This window comes from Herpailurus yagouaroundi, unplaced genomic scaffold, assembly GCF_014898765.1.
Source record: "Herpailurus yagouaroundi ecotype Mexico unplaced genomic scaffold, PumYag 181, whole genome shotgun sequence".
Classification (NCBI taxonomy): Eukaryota; Metazoa; Chordata; class Mammalia; order Carnivora; family Felidae; genus Herpailurus; species Herpailurus yagouaroundi.
In genome coordinates, this window is record NW_024412412.1 from 18,312,287 (window position 1) to 18,322,120 (window position 9,834).

The window sequence follows — 9,834 nt, forward strand, 5'->3', positions numbered from 1 at the left end:
CCCTCCCATTCTAGCACATTCTACCACAGAGTCAAGAAGACCCAAATCTTTATGATCATGATTGAGATCTTGCTCTTGAAACCTCTACACCCAAAGGTTGGATGACTCTATTCGGGTTATCTCTCTTTGCTCCTGCTTCATCTACACTATCTCCTTTGTTCTCTTGGGTTCATAAAACCTGTTGAAAGCTCTACTATGCTAATTTTTAAATTAATCCATCAAATTTGAGATTTTTATTCTTAAATTTCTAAATCTACTATCCATACTCTAGCATTTTTATTTGAGCCCTAACTTCTTGACTTAACTCTAAGGTTTGGCTCTCTAATTATTTTTTAATTTACAATAAAAATAATTTCAAATATGCAGTCTTATTTGCATTTAAAATTGATGTGAGGGGCACCTGGGTAGCTTAGTTGGTTAAGAGTCTGACTTCAGCTCAGGTCATGATCTCACGGTTCATGGGTTTGAGCCCCGCATCGGGCTCTGTGCTGACAGCTTGGAGCCTGGAGCCTGCTTCAGATCGGATTCTGTGTCTCCCTCTCTCTCTGCCCCTCCCCGGCTCACGCTCTGTCTCTCTGTGTCTCTCAAAAATAAGTAAACATTTTAAAAATTTTAATTAAAATTGATGTGAAAAAAACAATTTTTTAATGCTTGTATTTTATTATAAAAACAAAAACAGTTTTAGATTTGAAAAAGGAAGACTATACTTTCGGGAATCATTTCTATAGTTTGTTACTAGATTTGAAAGAGAGCAAGGGCTAAAACAACTATTTTATTTATGTACATAGATGAAATAAAAAATAAGTGCTATTTATTTTAGCCAATTGATATTTGTCCTATGAGCTTTGAATGTTTTTATAATATCTTTATGTACAATGTAAACTCCACGAAAGTAAGTGCTTTATCTCCAGCAACTACCTAAGTGCCAGGCATTTAGTAGACACTCAATAAATATTTGCTTCCTCAATAATTATAAATTTCAACAGCTATGAGTGGAATTAAAGTGTACAGTAATTTTCCCTTCTATTTCTCCATGTACTTAGTTTCTATTACCACTTTGGCAATTTCTTTTGTATTTTATCGGAAGTATTATAAGCCCAACTAAGTATGTGTCCATTTACGTAGATAGGCAGATATATGTGTGTTTGTGTGTGTGTGTGTGTGTGTGTGTGTACACACTATAACCATCCTTTTTCTTGTCTCAAATGGGAACGATCTATACACATTTCCCTTATCTTACCTTTTGTATTTAAATATTTTGGTGGTCATTCATATTAATTTTTGGAAAACTCTCTTCTTTATAAAGATGACATAGTATTCCTAGAATTAACACATACTCAATTTATTCGTCCAGCCTGTTATTGGGGGCATTTAGACTACCAGGGTTTTGTGATTTTTAAACAATGTTGCAATAAATATTCTTGCATGGATCTCATTACTCATATGTGTGAGTATCTGGAGGATAAAGTCTTAGAATTGGAATTTCTGGATCAGAGTAAATGCATTTAAAATGCTAATCATCTGTGTACCTGGGTGGCTCTGTCAGTTAAGTGTCCAACTCTTGGTTTTGGCTCAGGGCTTGTTCCCATGCTTTCATGGATTCAAGCCCTGCATCAGGCTCTGTGCTGACAGTGCAGAGCTTGCTTGGGAGTCTCTCTCTCCCTCTCTCTTCCCCTCCCCTGCTTGCTCTCTCTCTCAATCTCTCTCTCTCTCTCTCTCTCAAAATAAATAAACATTTTTAAAAAATAAAAAGGGGCGGCTGGGTGGCTCAGTTAGTTGCGTGTCCTACTTCATCTCAGATCATAATCTCATGGTTCATGGGTTCAGGCCCTGCATGGGGCTCTTTGCTGTCAGCACAGAGCCTGCTTCAGATCCTCTATCCCCACCTCTCTCTACCCCTCCCCAATTCATGTTCTGTCTCTGTCTCTCAAAAATAAATAAATGTTTTAAAAAATTATTAAAAAATAAAAATAAATAAATAATATCCTAATTTTTATTGGCAAATTTGCTTCTGTAGACATACCAATTTATACTTCCAACAAAGTATAAGAGCACCATTTTCCTTCATAGTGGCCAAAACAAGACCATGAGTTTTTTTTGTTTCTTTTCTTCTTTTCATGTATTCATCATTTGAGTATTTCTTTTTTTTAAGATTTTTTAAATGTTTTTTATTTATTTTGAGAGAGACAGAGAGAGGGATTGAGAGAGAGTGAGTGGGGGAGGGGCAGAGAGAGGGAGAGAGAATCCCAAGCAGGCTCTGCACCATCAGCTCAGAACCCAATGAGGGGTTCAATCCCATGAGCCCATGAGACCATGACCTGAGCTGAAATCAAGAGTTGGATGCTTAACAGACTGAGCCACCCTGAGTATTTCCTTTTTTATTTTAATTCCAGTGTAGTTAACATACAGTGTTATATTTATTTCAGATGTACAATATAGTGATTCAACAATTCTATGTGTGACTCACTGCTTGTCATGATAAGTGTGTTCTTAATGTCCATCACCTATTTCACTCATCCCCTACCCACCTTTCCTCCAGTAACCACTAGTTTGTTCTCTATAGTTAAGAGTCTGATTTTTGGTTTCTTTCTTCTTTTATCCCTTTCTTTGTTTTGTTTATTAAATTTCACATATGAGTGAAATCATATGGTATTTGTCTTTCTCTTACTGACTTATTTCACTTAGCATTACACTCTAGATTCATCCATGTTGTTGCAAATACCAAGATTTTGTTTCTTTTTTATGGCTGAATGATATAAATTTGTTAAGATAATTTTCTTCTTTTTCCTGATACCAGAATAAAATTATATTATGCCCAAGCTCAAAAAAGAAAAAGAAAAAAGAAATGTAAATGAAATAAATATGTCTTATTAATTATCCTCATATTTTAAAAACATTTGTATTGCCATTTCTATGGATTTCCAGGAACCGTATACACCATCAACTTATTTTCACTATTTTCTATTCTATTATAATTTCAGTCATTACCTTTTTCTCACTTTCCCACCTTCTTGGCTTTGCATTTACAATCCTCTCTTCCTAAAATACCTTTTACCAGCATTTCCTTATACCTTAAATCAGAATCTTAATTCTGTATGCATAGAATATCTCCAGGTGGTGGTGCCCTGGAGAAACTGGTACCATATTATTTCTGGGTAGACAAACTGGGAGAACAGAAACAGAGATTAGATTTACTTGTCATTGCAACCATGTCGGTACTTTTGAGTTTTATACAAAGCATATACATAACCTATATGCCAGAAAATACAAGCATTAACACACACCTGTTAATAATTCACACCTTGTTTTTTAAGGTATAGCTTGAGTGTAATTTTGAACTGAATGTTATTTATCTTTACTACTATTAACACTCATGAAAATTAACTATATACTCATAATATATTCTTTGAATTCTGCCAACACTCTAGCACATTCCTTAATCAATGTAGGTACTCAAAAGCTGTTTAATTCATTTAGCAAACCTTTACTGAGCTGCTGTTCTGGGAAAGTATCTTGGTAATCACTGGCAACAGGATTTACAGTCACAATTCCTGCCCTTAGAGATCCCAGTTAATGATGAAGGTAAACACAGAGATAAATAACTTTCATAGGTGCAATTGAGACATGCATGGAAAGAAAATAATAAACATGAAGCGATTATCTATCTCAGCAATTTCCAAAGACTGAGTCAAGTAGCCCCTTCTCATGGTGATTTTAGTTGGTCACCAAAAACATTTTTTTATTAGATAATGATTTATTGCAAAAAATATATTACAAAAACTAATAATTTGTGGAGATTAATTCGGTATGAGGTTAAAACAGACAGTTAATTTTAAGAAGTCAGTCACAGTAAAGAAAAATTAAGTAAATAAGAGTTTCGAGAGAGCAAAGCTCTTGGAACACTAGTGAGGCAGAGATAAGGATAACTGATGTTTGGCAACTATTGACCAATCAGATGTCAACCAGAAACATGCTGCACTGGTAATGATATCATATGGAATATCTTCCCGTTTTTTTGAGGGTTTACTCTGGATCCAGGTTTATGTGCTTTAGAGTATCAGTAGTCACAATATCCCAAAGACATGTATTTTCTTGAGGAAACAGAGACTAAGAGAAGTGAATTAAATGGTGCACACAAGTAAAAGTGTATTCTTTAATTTCAGTACAATTGTACCAAGTAGGTGGCTAATATTGGAGGAGATGATAGCTAATTTTACTCATCTCATAAATCTTGGATTTGAATGGGGAAAAAATCCTAGGTTAATAAATACCATTTATGAGAGATGCTATGAAAGGGGATTATGAGCACTTATGGCAGAACAATTAGGGGTGGGAGGTAAGGGTAGAGAAGACTTCCTTCTGAAGGTGATGTTAAATTTGGCTCTCACGAATCAAATAGGAGTTCCTGGGCATGGCACGAAGAAAACTTCAGGGGAAGTTCCTAAGGAAGGACATGAAAGAAGTCTAGTCTGGCTGGGTATAAAGAATTCCTCACAAACAGTGATGGAAGAATGTCTGTGTTTCCACGGTCCTGCCAAAAGTAGTTGTCAAAGTTTTGGATTTTTGCCAATCTCATGGGTCAGAAATGGTATCTTAAGATAGATTTAGTTTCCACTTCCCTTATTATGAACCTCTTTGCTTTCTTTTTTTTTAGAATTTTCTTTATTTGTTCTTATTTTGTATTTGAGAGAGAGTGCTTGAGTGGGAGAGAGGGGCAGAGGGGAGAGAGAGAGAGAGAGAAAGAGAGAGAGAGAGAATCTTAAGCAGGCTCCGTGATCAGCACAGAGCCCAATATGGGGTTCAATCCCAAGACCCTGGAATCATGATCTAAGCCAAAACCAAGAGTCCAATGCTCAACCTGCTGAGCCACCCAGGCGTCCCTATGAACCTCTTATTTTAAGCTTAAGAACAGTTTACATTTCTTTTCCTATAAACTATTATATTATTGACATATTTTATTTTTCTATATATTTTTCTATTTTAATCTTTTGTCTATGATTTGAGGTATTTATTTTTTTTGTAATTTGACACATACCTTTCAGTTTTATTATTTTAATTTGTGATGAGGAAAGTTTCAATTACATTTTAAGCCAAATAAATCTGTATTTTATGTGGTTTTGAGTTTAGTGTCATATTGAGGAGTATTATGTAATCCCAGATTATAAATGTATTTTTCTGTGTCTTCTTTTGTATTTTTCTGATATCAAGTGCTTTGCTTGTTTTCAGATGTTTGCTAAATGTTTGCTAAATACATGATCATGGGGATTTATTTTGGCACAAAGTGTGAGGTATGGATACAATTAGATTTTTCTTGAATTATTTCCATTGTTGACTAATCTATCTTTTCCTAATTGATTTGAACACTGCCTTTATCTAATACTTGATTCTTATAGCATTTGAGTACTTTATTGGACTTTTTTTTTTTGGATGTTTATTTATTTATTTTGAGAGAGAAAGAGAGAGAGCAAGCAGGGGAGGGGCAGAGAGAGAGAGAGAATCCCAAGCAGGCTCTACATTGTCAGCACAAAGCCCAACACTGGGCTCAATCCTAAGAACCATAAGATCATGACTTGAGCTGAAATCAAGAATGGGACACCCAGCTCACTGAGCCACCCAGTCACCCCTACTGGACTCTATTCTATTGTATTGATGAGGCTATATATTCATCCAGTAGTGATGTCATGATTTAATTACTATTGTTTAATTGTTTTATTATTAATTTTTTTTTTTGAGAAAGAGAGTGCAAACATGAGAGACGGGGGACAGAGAGAATGTTAAGCAAGCTCTATGCCTTGCACAGAGCCCAATGCAGGACTCGATCCCACAACACTGGGATCATGACCTAAGGCAAAATCAAGAGTCCTACACTTAATTGAGCCACCCAGGCACCCCAGGAAGATACATTTGGGGTTTTTTTAATTATTTATTTTGAGAGAGAGAGAACACACATGTGCCAGTGCATGTGCAGGGGAGGGGCAGAGAACAAGAGGATTCCAAGCAGGCTCTGTCAGTGCAGTGCTCAATCCCATGAAATGTGAGATCATGACCTGATCCGAAATGAAGAGTTGGATGCTTAACTGACTGAGCCATCGAGTCACCCTGAAGGAAAATATCTTTGTAATAAATGTTTTGATATACTAAATGATCAGTGTTCTGAAGATTAAATGAGATGATCCATGTAAATTGTTTAGCCCAGAATTCACAATACATGTAAACCTAGAAGTTTTTCTGGAAGTTGCTTTTATCTTTTCCATCTATCTATCCAGCTCCTGTCTAACAGTCACATAATGTTTATTTATTTAGCTATTTCCCCTTATTAACATTCCCCCCTCTTATAACTATGTTATAACATTTGTTAGAATGTTACATGGGGTAAGTCCCAGAAGTGGATTTGCTCTATCTGAACCAGTGCATTTAAATAGATTTTTTCAGGTTACCCTACAGAGAGATTGTACTCAAATACATTATCTCCAAGTAATTATCAGTCTCTGTTTCCTATAACCTTGGAAAGAAAGTGTTATAAATATTTGTACATGTAAAAAAAAATCATTGTCTTCTTAATGCCTGAATTTGTATTCCATGCATTATTAGTGAGGGTAAATGTATATCTATTGTCTACTTTAACTCTGCCATTGTAAAATACATTTTCATGCTTGTTTGTTTTTTTAACTTATTTTTCTTTTGGATTCTTTGTCTTTTCTTTATTGATTTGTTGGAGCTCTTTATATTAAGACTATTAATACTTTGTCTTATGTGTTGCAGAACATTTTCCCTAGTTTGCCATTTGTCTTATGTAGTTTTAAATATTTTAACCTTTGGGGCGCCTGGGTGGCGCAGTCGGTTAAGCGTCCAACTTCAGCCAGGTCACGATCTCGCGGTCCGTGAGTTCGAGCCCCGCGTCGGGCTCTGGGCTGATGGCTCGGAGCCTGGAGCCTGTTTCCGATTCTGTGTCTCCCTCTCTCTCTGCCCCTCCCCCGTTCATGCTCTGTCTCTCTCTGTCCCAAAAATAAATAAACGTTGAAAAAAAAATAAATATTTTAACCTTTGTTTTATGGTATTCAAGATTTATGGCATGCTTGGAAAAGCCTTTCCTATTCCAAAATTATAAAGCTACATTTTTCTGTAGTCTTTCACACTCTTGGATTAATATGTTTGCATTTGTGTCTTTAATCCATCTGGAATTTATTGTTGAGTTTGAGGTAAGGCTATCACATTTTATTCCTAACTGCAGAGCCAAATGTTTCAAACTATTTACTGGATAATTTATTGTTTATATCCAGCTGGGAGTTCCCATCTCATTATTATTATTTTTTGGATACTATTTATTGGCTCTTTTCACACATTTGTTATTCCACATACACTTTAGAACCATTTGCTGTGTTTCAAGAACATTCTGAAGGGATGATATTTGAAATCATTTTAGAAATTAGGTGATAATTGCCATTTGTATGACATGAAGTGTTCCAGTTAAAAGCACAGTGTGTCTTCCCACTTTTAAGGTCTTTACATATACTTTATCATGAACTTCTCCATAAGTCTTTCATTTCTTATTAGTTCCTATATATTGAATCATTTTGAGGGTTTTATTTTCTTTCAATGAGATTATTCTTGCTTTGCCTTATTTTAGTTATTGATAAAGTTATCTCTGCAAAATACTATGAATGTGTGCACACACACACACACATGTCATGAGATTAATAATAAAGCACCAAGATGTGAGATGTATATGAACCTTTGGGTGCATCACTCTAATTGTACATGTTTCATGAGTCTATGGGTCAAGAATTACACTATCAGATATATACCTAAGTGAAATCAATTCATGTGTCCACCAAAAAATGTGTATATGAACATTTATAGCAGTTTTGTTCACAATAGGTAAAAATTGGAAACAATCCAAATGTCTGCCAATAGGAGAGTAGATAAGTTATGATTTGTTTATACTATGGGGTACTACACAGCAATACCAACAATAATAAAATAACTGCTGATACAAGAAACAGCATGGAAAATCTCATGACCACCAATACTATGTCATTCTATTTATGTGAACTTCAGTTACTGGTAAAACTAATCCTGTAGTAGAAGTCAGGATAGTGGTTGGGGTGTCTAGGTGGCTCAGTCAGTTAAGCCTCCGACTTCAGCTCAGATTATGATCTCAGCTCTGTGAGTTCGAGCCCCGTATGAGGCTCTGTGCTGACAGCTCAGAGCCTGGAGCTTTCTTCAGGTTCTCTGTCTCCTTCTCTTTGCCCCTACCCAGCTCACACTCTGTCTTTCTCTCTCTCTCAAAAATAAATAAACATTAAAAAAAAAAAAGTCAGGATAGTGGTTACTTTGGGGAAGGTTAGGTATTGTCTAGGAAGGTGTACTGGATGATCCTGAGGTATGATGGAAATCTTTTGAATCTAAACTTAAGTGGTAGCATCAGTAGTCCACAAATGTGTACAAGATAATTGATTTATACACTTAAGATTTGTTCAGTTTACTCAACTAAAGTTTATCCACTTTTTTAAAAGTAAGCTTCCTAATAGGCTTGTGCATATCTAGTCAGTGAAATAAAAATGATACTGAAAAACAAACAGGGGCATCTGGGTGGCTCAGTCACTTAAGTGTCTGACTTCAGCTCAGGTCATGATCTCTGGTTGGTGAGTTCGAGCCCCACAATGGGCTCTCAGCTGACAGCTCAGTGCCTGGAGCCTGCTTCGGATACTGTGTCTCCCTCTCTCTCTCTGCCCCTCCTCTCCTTGCACTCTCTCTCTCTCTCTCAAAAATAAATAATAAACGTTAAAAAATTAGAAAAAAAAGAAAAACAAATAAAATAAGAGAATCATTGTTTCAAAAATCCACTTGTGACCATAAGACTCATTCTAAGCACCAACACTTTGTTTTGCTTTATCCGGAGAGCCCCCAATATTCAATGCAGCATGCCCCTGGAGGATCTTTCCTCCTACACCTGCTGCTCCTTATGTGTCCTATATTTCTCTTCATGACATTTCTATCTCCCAGTCTCCCAAGTTAAAAGTTATGGCATCATGTTTTACACCCTATAATAACTGAACATCATCTCATACAAATCTCTTTTCCCCTTTTTACTAACACTATCTTCAAATGGAGTACAAAAATGCCTTTGGATGGGATCTTGCCCACACAATCCCTGATTCCAGTGTATTTTGCAAAATGCTCTCAGCTTAATTTTCTAGAACAGTACTTTCTGCTATGATGGATATAGTCTATAGCTGCACTGTCTTAATGGGTTAGCCACCAACCACAAGTACTGGGCACTTGAAATGTGGCCAGTTTGGCTGAAAAACTACATTTTAAATTTCATTTCATTTTAAGTAATTTAAATTTAAATAGCCACATGTGGCTAGTGTATCGCATGTTGAATAGCACAGCTGTAGAGATACAGCCCCACAAATGGGATTCAATTGTATATATTCACTGATTGTAGTTCCTGCACCAATATCAGTTCAGTTCTTGTTCGTCATAACGAACAAGTCGGGATGCCCGGGTGGCTCAGTTGCATGAACGTCTGACTCTTGATTTCTGCTCATCTCAAGATCTTGCAGTTAGTGAGATTGAGCCCCATATCTGCTTGGGATTCTTTCTCTCTCTCTCTCTGCCCCTGCCCCACTCTCTCCCTCTCAAAATAAATAAATAAACTTCAAACAAACAAACAAGTCATTTAGCATAATGTACTTCTCCAGGCTGGATTTGATCTATTAACATGGCTCAAGTAATCGAAGAGGAACACTTTTTAATGCTAAAGCTTTTCTTACCACTGTCCATAAATACTAGATTATTTTTAAGTGGCTTGACTCTGTTCTGCAGGTA

General features: G+C 36.1%; 1 pseudogene; it reads left to right on the forward strand.

The window, feature by feature from the left end:
* The first annotated feature begins 697 nt into the window (after positions 1-697).
* LOC121040014 (uncharacterized) lies at positions 698-789 on the forward strand (annotated as a pseudogene).
* Positions 790-9,834: the final 9,045 nt, after the last annotated feature.